The sequence below is a fragment of the Dendroctonus ponderosae genome, unplaced genomic scaffold (genome assembly GCF_020466585.1).
Source record: "Dendroctonus ponderosae isolate FM_Combo_2020 unplaced genomic scaffold, Dpon_F_20191213v2 Dpon_F_20191213_1, whole genome shotgun sequence".
Taxonomy (NCBI): domain Eukaryota; kingdom Metazoa; phylum Arthropoda; class Insecta; order Coleoptera; family Curculionidae; genus Dendroctonus; species Dendroctonus ponderosae.
In genome coordinates this window covers 22,166,656-22,179,833 of record NW_026017110.1, presented here as the reverse complement: position 1 = coordinate 22,179,833, position 13,178 = coordinate 22,166,656, and the positions used below count along the sequence as shown (strand labels likewise).

General features: G+C 33.2%; 1 long non-coding RNA gene across 1 annotated transcript; it reads left to right on the top strand.

Moving 5' to 3' along the window:
- Positions 1–8,733: 8,733 nt before the first annotated feature.
- Positions 8,734–9,302, top strand: LOC125505848. Its single transcript, XR_007282472.1, has 2 exons — positions 8,734–8,887; positions 8,998–9,302. It is a non-coding gene; the product is annotated as an uncharacterized LOC125505848 (long non-coding RNA).
- Positions 9,303–13,178: the final 3,876 nt, after the last annotated feature.

Sequence of the window (13,178 nt, the reverse complement as noted above, 5' to 3'; positions counted from 1 at the left end):
ACAGCAATAAGGGAGTTGGCATGAAACATTCGTGAAGTTTTCGTCATATACGCAAACCTTGTATTTGATAAGACGAATAATGATCGACAACTTTCAACTAAACCAAAAAATCATGGAAACAGTCATTTTTTTGGTATGGGATATTAGTTAAAATGGAATCTTTTGTAGTATGGAAAAGAAAAATGACTCTAGGATTATTTCATATGCACAAAATTTGACATTATGGCTGTGAAAATTGCGTTTTAATTGAATTGAACGTTCGTGGTACTGATGACAACATCACTGATCTCCTGAATATCGCTAAATGCCTACATACTTTTTCCCTTGAAGATTTTTTTAGTTTTAATACTAAGCTCTCGCAAAATTACAAAATTGATAAATTTGCAGAACATTAAGGAAAATTTTCCTCTTGGATGCTTGACTAGTAGGCCTATTAAAAACGCCTCCTCAAAATTCATTTATGATCAAAATGATGTAGTTCAATATTTCACAGTTGATCATGTAATACATTTATTATTTTTCACATTCTCTCCCTTGCAGGACTACTATTTTCGACAAATAGAAATTATCATTTTCTGATATACACCTACACGAATGAAGCCTTTATGCTAAAGCCGCCTGCGAAAGACATCTAAGGTCTTAGACATAAAAAGTAAAATGAAAACTTAAATAATAGTACTACACGGTTGCTTTTTAAACTGACAGGGAAGTTAATTTTTATTACAATTTGGAAGAATTAGCAATAAACTAATGACAGACAAACTAGCAGTAAGACTGTCCCAAAGTTGTCTGTTGTATTCGACTTGTCATTGCCACGAATTGAACGATGCAGAATAGCACAGAATAGAACATCAAGAATAGGAAGCATAACATTGCATGAAACTCATTAAACGAATACAGAAGTTTTATAAAAGTTTGCTTATATTACAAAATCTACAAGTCTTTTCTCCTTATTCATAAAATCTACATCTTCTGGACGTCGTTGGAGATCGAATAGGTCGATCATCTGGTTCGGTCGATGATTGTGCGAATATGAATAATGAAGCAAAGCGGGGCCGGCACCGTATTTGCCTTCCGAATCGGCGGCCAAATGATTGGTCACATCAGATTAGATATTTTACTGATCATCGTTATGAAGCTAAAAATGGTTCTTTAACCCGCACCTAAATCTCATCGCTTTCGGAGGTCGATGGTTTCGGTTTTTATTTCTACAGATCTGAATTTTTACCGCCACCAAATTTTTTTTGGAAAGTTTAGAAATGTGTAAAAGCTTTAAGTAGTGAAGAATGAGTAATTGCATGAATAGAAACCGGAATTTGTGTGAATAGTTTCCAACTTTTAAAATTCGTTAAAATAAAAACAATATTGAAAATTTCATAATTCAAGTTTGCGTCCCGACAATTGAAAGGTGAACATCCCGACTAAATGAGAGAAAACACCTTGAAGGCATGTGCTTGCACTAACCCACAGACGTAGACAGACTATTACTTAAAAGTACCACCCGATAATCACAGAAAACTTACATTCTAATAGGAAACATTCCAGTTTTGCCACTATTATTTCCTCTGTACTTATTTTGATTGATGTTTTTTACTGTCAACAGTGATCTACTTTTATAGGACGAACTTTCTAACTATTAGGGGTATCAAAAAAGTACTGTTGGTGTAATATGCTCTTTCCAGAACAATGAAAATTGGAAAGTACAAAATTTGGAAATTTTTCTGGCTTGTCATTTCCAAAATTTCTTAGTTAAAGGAAAGAAATAAAACTGTTTGATTCATCACCTTCTTCGAACGAATTTTACATTTCATGATGTGTAAAGGTTTATTCCTAGCAAGACTTATAAATTATTTGATAAAGTTGTTCTCGGGTGAATAATTTTCAGATCTTGTTTAACTCATTATATAATTATTTTTATATTATGTCATTTATTATTGACAATTTTCTCTCCTGTCCCTCTTAAGCTACCAGTTTTTAGAATTTTGAATTTATCATTTTCATATTCAGTCAAAACGAGTACATGACACTTATACTACTTTTTTTTATAGCACCAACAAATTATCGAGTTGTCCTATAAGTGTCGAAAATGTAAGTAAAATTTTACTGCGCCGAAAATGTGGTTTTTGTTTATTTTGCAAGTTAAGACGAATCCAGTCCACATTAGTAACGTCTTCATAGAGATTTTGGAGCTCAAACCTTAGAAAAAAAATTCTTAATTCTTTTGAAATGGGTCAAACGTCTATAGGAAACGTTGAAGTAGAGAGCATTATGGTAAAGAAAAAGCACAAATAATGAGTATTAATGATCCACTTCAATTAGTGCAATTGTCACATACAGAGTGATGAACTCCAATACACAATCATAGCATATTTCGAATTAAAATTTGTATCGAAAGCTTTCACTTCTAATAAGATACTTCTTAATCAGAACAATGTTGCTAGTTTGACATAGACAATTGTTTCGCCATCTGAATTCGATCAAATGTAATTTTTTGTTGGAAATTGATCGATTAAAACAGATCACTTTCATCATTAACGCAATTTTCACGTCTTTTTTAGTGTCTCCCTTTTGTACGTAGAATTACGTGTGACCCAAATAGCTTGTGCGAGTGTTAGTGAGGGTCAGTGAAGGACAATATTCTAATCAGGAACCAAATTGATAATGTTTCCTCGTTTTATAAGGAATTTTTATTACTGTTTGAAGGTAAAAGAGGCACAATTTCAGCAGTTATTACCACATGTATTTGCCTAAAAAATATTTTTCTTGCTTAATACTTGAGTGATTTAATTGACATATAACTGGTAGGTTTCCATTTAAGAATCGAAAGTATGAATTAGTGTCTTGTTACTGAAACACACCGTATAATGCAATTATAGTCGGATAGAGAATATCCCCTTAAAAACAAAGTTGACATGTTTGTGCGTTTTTTCGAACTTTACCAGGAGAGTCATAAATGGAGATGCAACCTTTTCACTACCCCACTCAGCTTAACTAGGACATGTTTTCTTTTACATAGCACATGTGCCATTTGACCCAAAATACAGCTAGGTATCTATTTCGAGGCCGAACATCTCACTATGCGACCAACTTTCCTCTTCGGTTGAATCCCCTGACATCTACTGTAGATCTACGTTTTCTACTTCAAGCAATATATTATGTAAATGCCTGTCTGGATTGATTAGAGGAATTTGGATTCTTAAACATGTGGAATAATATTCTTAAATGCTATCAGACAGGCAGTTAAAATGAAATAAGCGCGAATAAGACACATTCCTAAAACTGACGAGCAATATTTCGGGTGGCACATCTTTTAAACTGGGAATAATTTGTGTGTGTCAACCGCAAATTAACACGTCGCTCGTGGAAAAATCAATCGTCACAGGCAGCCAATAATAAATGACAAAAATCGTCCATCCATACCAGTGGGTTATTGTCGGCTTCCGGGTCGGTGTGGGGTAAGGGGGGCCGACGGGGCGCACGAGAGAAAACAACTCGACTGTTGACGTTGATGAATTGTGTTCCGTACAAACACCAAATTGTGAAAAGAAGAGTAGACGAACGAACGGCGGATGCAGACGAGCTGCGATTAAATCAATTATCGGTCGCGATTTAGCCTGTTTCGTCCTGTAATTAATGGAAAACCGAGTAACAAGGAACGCTCTTTTCGGATGCTCTATAAAGGTTGAACGCTTACTTTTAATTTAAAACACATTTGGCATGTACGAGAAACTATTCCATGCCTGCCTCTCAGCAACCGTAATATATTCTCTCAGCAACCGTAATATATAAGCCTTTTTCAATAGTACTAATTTAATGTAATCTAATAATAATTGGTGGTGTTATGACAATGGGAAAAATAAGGGCTTGTGGGAATTTAATTTTAATTTGTAACCTATAAAATGTGCCATGCTTTACCCATTTAGTGTTTACTTTTCCGTGTATAACGTCACGGAATCAACTGAAGTAAAAAATAACCCAATTGTGCAAATGTAAGATGTGCGCAAATAAGGTCAAGCCCACACCTTATTAGTGACAGGCCTCAAATGCTCAACATGAAATGTATAGATGTCAATAAGATGACGGCACTATTAGTGGCATAGTCGAAATGTGTGTTCCATGTCTTTCTTATACCAGTGAAATGCTAATCATTTCTTGGCCTCCTATTCATATAAACCCAGTGGTTATTATTATATTGTTATGAAATCTTCTTAAATCGAAAACGACAAACCATATTCAAATAATAAGAATGGGTGTGTGATGGTGACTAAATAGCCGAAAGCGCTAGGCCAAATGTACCTTTGAAGGTTTGAAAAACACTGAAAATTACACAGTTCAATTCAAAAATACCGATTCTTTGATACCATTTTGTTTGATCTGAGTTCAATTTTATACATCTTCAATCACTATAAAAGAAGTCCATTTTTATTCTTCTACAAACTGAATAACGAAAATAACCTGCACCTGCTCGTAACTGTTAGCTGTTTGAGAAACCAAAATTAAACTCAGATATAAAGCAAAAGTTTTATATCTGATTTATATATTTGCTAGATTTGTCTTCTATGCCCCATATTCGTTTTTGGTAGTGGACCTCATAGACGAAAAAATGGCAATGTGTATATAAAATGATTAAGCATTTTCCCAGTTTCATTTTTCTCAACTTTGTTTTCTTTTCAAGCAAAACTCAGGTGTACAATTTGCAAGAAACGAACAAATGCAAGTTTTTATAGATTTCACTCTCTTCAGCAGTATAGAACTGTTTGTATGATCAACCGTGCCTTTTAAAAATCCATCTTCTGACGATTTCTTTTCGACGTCAAGCAGTGCAAGGTGAAAGTCAAACAAGATGAGCCTTTATGCTCCTGTACGTGACCTACCTAGGGTGGATACTTGTCTTCATAATATATCTATACTGCATATTAGTTTAGTGACTTGAAACTGCAAATTTTCAAAATAATATTTGAGAATTACTACCTTCACCAGCTTATTTTAAGGTCACTGGAACAATAATTCATTTTGTTCCTGTTGCAAAGAACAGTGTTTTTCCTCAGTACCAATCTCATTAATATGGTGATGTGAAACAAAAGGAAATAATAGAAGATCATGTCTTGTAAAATCTGTATCTAAGACCCACCGGGCCGCTGTCATATTGTTTATAAGAATGTCGACATCAGACCGTCTGGCGATCTGAACGATAATTGTATAAACTCGTTTAATTAAGTGTTCTATAATTACATTGAATCAAGTAAATAACGGCTTATACTTTTGTCACTAAATGAATTACATATATATTTTTAATAAAACTTGTTTTTTGCTACTAATTATTTCGTGTATAGCACAACCTGGCTCGAAAAGTTATTTCGCCTTATATCACTTAAATAACTATAAAGCACAATGTATGCGGTAAATATTCACCTCTACAATTTCCTCCAGGTCCATTCAATTGAGAGCCATAAATCTTTTTCTCAGCGAACTTAGGGGCTGAACGGTAGAAAAAGTTTCCGCCAGTGTTAAGTTCGAGTTAATTGGTCTGCGTTTCATCGTCGTTATTGGTTGTTCTTTATACAATAATTACGGCATTTTGTTGTTATTATGTTGTATAATGTTATCATATCATACGGATGTAAGCTTTAGATTTTTTATATACAAAAAAATTATGTGAATAACGCCATTTTAATTTTACTGATTTCATGCAACACATGAAATCTGGCATAGTGAAAAACAAAATATTGCAAAATACTAATTTCCAAAATGTACAATTGAGACATTGAGGCAAATAGTAATAATTAATGACATTTTGAATATGTGTTAAGATGAATTTTAATTTGATTAAGTTCAATATTAAAATTTAAATGTAAGTAAAGGAGGTAAGTACATATATGTATATTGACGAACTTATTAATCGATCCTTCTCGTGAGTTTCCTGTAATATACATAACGCTATATTTCGTTTTTGTAACGTCCATAAGTAGGTAAGCTTTGAATCTTTGCTTATTTAAACTACTTAAATCTACGTGTTGTTTTGAGGGAAGTTATTTCATTTTACTCAGTCATATATGTATAAATAAGTTCGAAAATGCGTTTAGCAACAACTGACTTATTTATTGAATTATACTATATATCACATTAGCACCGCAAGGTAGGACTTATATGGAAGCTTATCCGATGAACAACATTCAACTTCATTAATGAAATGAAGGTACAACTCATAAAATGCAAAATGTATGTTTTAACATATTAGAGCTGTTAGAAACCCGCAACATATTCAATAAGTTAGTTAAGTTTTTATTTAAAAATAATTTTTATAGAGTTCAGCTCGTTGATATACATAATAAATCTACAATGCAATTCGTTTCTAGTATAATTACTGATCTTAGAACTCTATATTTACCTTTCCATTCCCATATTAATTTGCATAAAACACGTTTCAAAAAATGTGTTTGACATTGCACTCTGCTTATTAATCCTATAAAGTCGGAATCGCAATTTAAAAAATAATTCAATTTCAGTGAAATTTTACACCTATAAAACCACTTGCAAACCTGAGATCTACGAATTACATATATTATGGAAATTAAAAAGTATAAATTTATTTGGGTGCATTGAGTACACGTTCTGAAAACAGTATCAGATAATACAGCAGAAAAAAATATTTATTTGAACTAATTAAAGACGCTATCTGCTGTTTTTGCTCTCCACAAAATATTGGGTGCACAAAATGTCGCTCGCTTGGAATGTGTGACTTTTTCATATCAATGCGAATTGATTCCACATATTTTATTCCAAAAGACCATGTACCATTTTGTTCTTCCCAATCCTCATGAAAATCCCATAAAGCATGATCCCGAGGGATTCAAAGATGACTTGCAGAAATCGACCATTGGCGATAAAGTCCCACCCCGGTTGCCATTTCTGTGCTTCATGAGCAAATTCCAGCCGCTGAGGCCTTTTCCTTCGCCCGTCAACTGTCAACCTTCCAGATCAGTTCACTTTCCTTCCAGTTACATGCAAATAGAAACAATTTCAACTCATTAAACACTTTGCTTGTTCAACTGTCAGGCAGGGTGCATTTTAATGTTTTTTAAACCATTTGCAGTTCATGATGTGACTTTACATTCCAAACAGTGGAAGCAATCAACTGTTGATATTTAAAAGCTCCCAGCGGCAAAGTTAGATGTATGTTCGTGTGCTGACACCAAATAAAATATACGTAAATAATTAAGAGAAAAAAGGATGTCATTAATTTTTAATTATTAGTAAAAATTTACTGTTTTCATTTAAATTGAATTATTACATATTTGCCACAGTCTGGCTTCCCCAAAATGGTTTAAGTTTTGCCAATAGCCTTTCAAGAATTAAACTCAATTGATTCTGTCCATCCGTGTAACATCAATCTCCGTCCGGCTGAATCGTAGGCGCCGAGACGCCTGGTTTTGTCAGTGATATCCATTTAAATTGATATTTCATTTTAGCATTCATACCATACAGTCTTTCAATTTGCAAATGCAATCCAAAAAATCGAATTATTATTATTGGCTTTAATGCGTAATTAACACGAAACTTGTTATTTTCAAATGGTAAATATGCAAAACAACTTTTGCCCTATAAGAAAATGGCACATGCAATTATGAACAAAAAAGGGTTCAAGTATACATACTTTAAATACTCTCTCTCTCATTGATGTGTGAATATTTTTCATATTATCAAACGATCAACGGTTGATGATTAATGGTCGAAGTTACATTTTTACTGACAAGATCGCATTTCAGAATATTTTACATTGTGAAGCTGTCACACCAAGCCCCTTATCACATGTCCATCGACGGCTTTATTTAGATTCAATAGAGCCGGTTTTCGATTTTTTTAATCTTTGTTACAGTTGCGTTGGTGGTCTATGTCTGTGACACAGTTGATAATGCCATTTGATAACGAGCCATGAAAAAACGATATTGTAATGGCAAATAACATAATGTTAATTTCTGCTGCACGTTGGCTAATGTAGGTATTTTATTACGTTATCTTTAATCGGAGTGAGTCCACAAAGACTTTTAATTAAATAAGCTGATAATTAGAGTTAATACGTTTATATATATCATGCAATAATAGTAAAACAAAGTAAATGTTCACATATCTTATAGATTATATAGAAATCTTCTCAATGCTAAATTCTGGCTAAAGGAAGATTTACACCCGACCACCGGAAAAGACACGGCAACGAGACGAGAAAACAGTCTTATTAGATAAGTAAATGGTGGTGTTCATATTAACCGGCAGCGGTACGGTAACGACACATACAGGCAACGACGAAGCCTACCATCACTTTTGGCAAACATGTTTTGCAGTGTAGTGCCTGTGCGTTAGGCGAGATAGTGCCTATATCCAGTACTTAAACAGATTGTAAACCTGCATATCAAGAAGAACATAGTTATTAAACGTTACTTTTATGCATTGTGTTGTTAGAATTGCTTTATTCATACACATTTTATAAAAGCCTAAAACTAAAGAATTAAAAAATCATGAAAATCCTAAGTCTAAAGAACCAGGAATAATTATATATATGATTATAATACCACTTAATTTAAAATTTAGGCTCTACTTTTTTTATAGCGAAATAAATATTCAGAAACAATTACACGACAGCTAATTTTTCTCCTCATTCTTGCACGATTGCCGGTCGCCTTTGTCGTTGCATATAAGTGTCGTTACTGTGGCGTTGCACTTTAATGTGAACACCACCATTTACTCATCTAATAAGAATGTTTTGTCGTGTCTTTGCCGGTCCGTTGGGTGTCTGATAGTGTGAATCAGGCTTAATGCGGCATTCCGGGAACCGTGCGTTCTTGCATGTGATGATCGGGTTTGCACGTGCAACTTCACATCAACGTCACAAGTGAGTTCGCTTAAAATTATTTCGAGTTTAGTATTCATCCAAGCCCAGAAAGATCTCCCTCTTTCTGGGGAAATTTATTCTCAACTTCCCTAAGTTTACTCTCTCTCTAGTGCTACTTGGGCAAGGAAAACATCGCGAATGCTTTGTTATCCTGCAGCTGCGCCCAACTTCACCCACGGTTCTCTAAGTCACTCTCAAACACCTTAGTCCTTCGAATGAACACACATTTCCATCCACGAATTGGGTCCTGCTAGAGCATACATTTTGGTCCTGCGAGCCGAAGTATTTTGGCTTTGCGACTCTACACTTTGGTCATGCAAGCCAATCCCTTTTGGGGGTGCGAGACGCTACAGTAATACCATGGAGTTTGTGCAGGTTCCTGATAATGTATGTAAATATAAATATCAAAAACAAACGTTTTATTTTGTTTTCTTATATTTTTCAACTTTTCTTGTCTGACAGAAAAAAGTTCCATAGTGTCAACGTTTAATTGCGTCTGTACCCGTCTAAGCTTTGGGTTAGATTGATTACCCATCTGAAACAGTAGCCTAAAACCCTGAACTAAAAAAAGGGTGTAAAAAGTCGTAAAACTTGTAAACATTTTGGCAGAAGCTTTATCGTCTTGTGCTCTTGCAACCAATTTTATTAACATTTAGGTTAATTACTTGTTACCTTGTAGGTGTATATATAAGATTAAATTTAGCCCAACTGTTAAAAGAGGAATTTCTTGAAAATAAAAGCAGTGTCTTAACAAAAATTCTGCTGCTTTTGCTTCCAACTAGGCCTGCGTAACTCACTGACTATTTAGGAGTTGACGCAGTGCTACGCAAATGGCTTGATGCGCCAACCCCACGCACCAGTGCAGTAACTCAGTTCTGTTGCTCAGAAAATGTTGATGATGTTTTTTCATTTGTTTTTAGATTTATTTTAAGGACCTTTTATTAATAATATTTTTCAAATTTGTTCAAAATTTCAGAATTTTCCAGTTTTAGTCAAGTTACTCTGTCTTCTAAAAGCTAATTTTTCTAAAGTTTCACTTAAAAATGCTGCCAAATTTAAAGTATTTTCGGTGAAAATTTATGAAATAAATTTCGAATCGTTGGTCGCTTTGCAAAAAGTTTTGAAATCCCTTTCCAGCTTCGAGACTGGAACAAAAATCTTATTAATTTCTATTAAAAAACAGAATAAGCGAAAGTTGATAACACATTATTTGGAAATCTCGTCACCTCAATTCCTCTGAAGATTGACTGACTTTGATTTTGTAGAGTTTCACTTAAAAATACTGGCGATCTGAGATAATTAGAAAGATAAATTTATAGCTTCGTAAAACTTTTTTCAGAGTCGAATTTGAAACAAAAACGAAAATAAATTTCCTCCCGTTTTTTTCCTGAAAACCATTAATATTTTCTTCAACCGATCACAAAATTAAAAGTTTTTAATCGAAAACGCAAAAACTTTCATTCGCCTCATTCATCGGTTTGCAGGGAATTTTAGAAAACCCTTTTCTGCTTCGAATTTCTATTCGAACAACCGAATAATTTTATTCAGTTTTTTAACCGAAGTAATTAAGATTATCCGGCAAAAACGGCCAGGGAGCAAAAGTTTGCAAACAATATTTGGAAAATTCGCCGGCCACGTAGCTCTGACCAATTTAAAGTGTCTTTAAATTTTCAGGTCATTCTAGTTTTAACAAAGTTGCTATTAAGCAATTCTTTCTACGCAAAAGTGGCATTATTATTTAGCTAAAATACTGACAATTTTCTGTAAAATATTTTAAGATAGATAACATTTTTGGAAAACTTTTTGCAGCTTCCGTAAAATATGGACAAAACCCTAATAATTCTGGGTATTTTTCCAAAAATATTTCCCCGAACTGAAAAAGCGAAAGTTTATAATAATTTATTTGAAAAACTCAGTAAAAACTGGGGTTTTTTCACTTTTAGGTCAATATTTCTAAACAACACTGTCACTAAAGGGAAAAACCGGTTTTTCCTGACGTTTGACTGTTAAATACAGATAGACTGAATCTTCTATGCGAAAAATTAAGAGATCGATTTTACAGGATAACTCGTCGACTTTCTTTGGACTCACTTCTGTTGCTGGGAGAATCTAGATTACTTTTTTTTAGTTGTTTGAACAAAGTAGTAAAACGCTCAGAAAAAAATGTTGATGACCTGTTTTTTAGATGTGCAAATTCCAGTCTCGAGTCTCGTAAAGCTTTAATAAATGACTCATAACTCATGAACCGATGAGTTATAACTCGTTAACTCAGAGAGCTTCAACAACTCAATAGTGCAACTCAACCCAGGACTACTTCCAACCTTAGTTTTGCCTGCTGACATTTTAGATCCTTGTACTCTCATGTTCGCGTTATCCTCTATGATGTTTTTTATAAATTTTCGAATTTACGTTTTGGTTACAATATTTTTGTGAACCAGGAAGTAGTGAACCAATAATTACTAATATTTTTTGTTGTTATCGCCTTTACCTTTTTTAGGTATATTTAATTGAGAATTCTGTTCGATTAATGGCTTCTGTAGTATTCCTCCCAAATGCTTACAAAATTTTACACAGTTCAATACATTCATCAAAATCAGCATAGAAAAGCAATTCCATCCAACAACAATCAAACCTTTGACAGACAGCTCTCGACCGGGAATTCACTTAAGCGAGCCTTGAAGTCTGAATAGACAGAAAGCGGCAACCCCATGCAAATTGTATTGCGAAATTGGTACACATTCTTTTTTCGTACTTCTTTAGATCATTACTCATCTCTACTACTAATGGTTAGTTTACCATCCGAAATTTAAATAAAGAGACCAGAATTGTAGCGTTAATTCACCATGATGCCCAGAGGAATTAGTCAAAACGAATTTCGAAAGCCATTTATTCTACATATAATATTTCCATTATGTCTAAGTAAAGATGTTAAATAAATTAATAAATATTATATAAATAAAGAGTGATTAGCCTTATCATTCATTATCGTGTTCAGCATATCTTTATTATTAACTATAGTTATAAAATAATTCATAATATAAATATATGAAATACCTCCATTTATTTTCTATAATTTCCATTAAATATTTTATGCAATATTTTGTTAAATAGGGAATCTTGTATAAATATGTGAACGCTTAATTGATCGTATTACTTTGTAAGGAGATAATTAGTTTACCACGGTAGCATTTGTGTTAATTAGTAGTAATGATAAATCTTCAGACTATTAACTAGACATGCATTTATTCATTATTTGGAACCTTTGCTTGAAGTTGTAAATTATTTATTAAAAAATATATTTATGCATTTCGTGCCCTTCATATGCATACCCTTCATATAGGTACCTTTTACCTTTACCTTTACTTAAACTTTAAGTAAAAAACATATGTAGTAAGTAGCTGAAAATATGTGACAGGACAAGGCAATCAAAATTATGCAAAAGTTGTGAAGTTTGAAACTTATAGAAATGTTTCTCTATATTTTGTTAAATTCTTTACGCATTCGGGAGAATTCGGTCGCAAATAAATCAGAAATGTTCAAGTATTTTTCTCCTGGACTAGTTATTACATCTCATCGTCGCTTTATTTAGAGGATTGAAAGCTATATCTACTGAAATTCCAATTCAACTTGTTGGGTTTTTGCAGTTGTTCCTTTATTTATCAATCAATATATCGATAATTCAAGTTATTTGCAAACGAGCGAGGGTTAGAAATCAAGGAACTTTCCTTTATATTACATTCTTTGTTTATTTTATATGTGACAGCGTTTAATTACCATAAAAAAATAGAGTTTGTGTATAATATCGTCTTGCCATTTGCGACTTGATATTTGGTAATCAAGCACCGAAAAAACTAAGTATGTGTGATCCACTAATTTTTTGTCAGAAAATATATTATGTATAAAGTTTAAAAGTAAAAAAGTAAGTAAGAAGGTAAAACAGCACGAGACGTTAAGAATAAAAAATGTTTAACCATCATCCATTGTTAACAAAATTCGATTATCCTCTGGAAAACTGAATTAAGATAAAGTTTTCGATTGGAGTTTCAAGTTCTAGGACGAAATTTTGCAAAAAACATTTACTTACTGTAAGCGTCATTGTGCAAAAAACATTAAAATTAATGCATTAGAAATCGAGGAAACACGTTTTTCCTCGTAAGTGTTCTTATACGTAAATGTCCTCAATTCTTGCACTGAATAATTTCCAGACGTCTAATCCCATAGTTCTGAATGACTCTTTATATCATGGATAATATATTCGCCCAACTTATCTGTTAAAATTAGTTTCTATGTA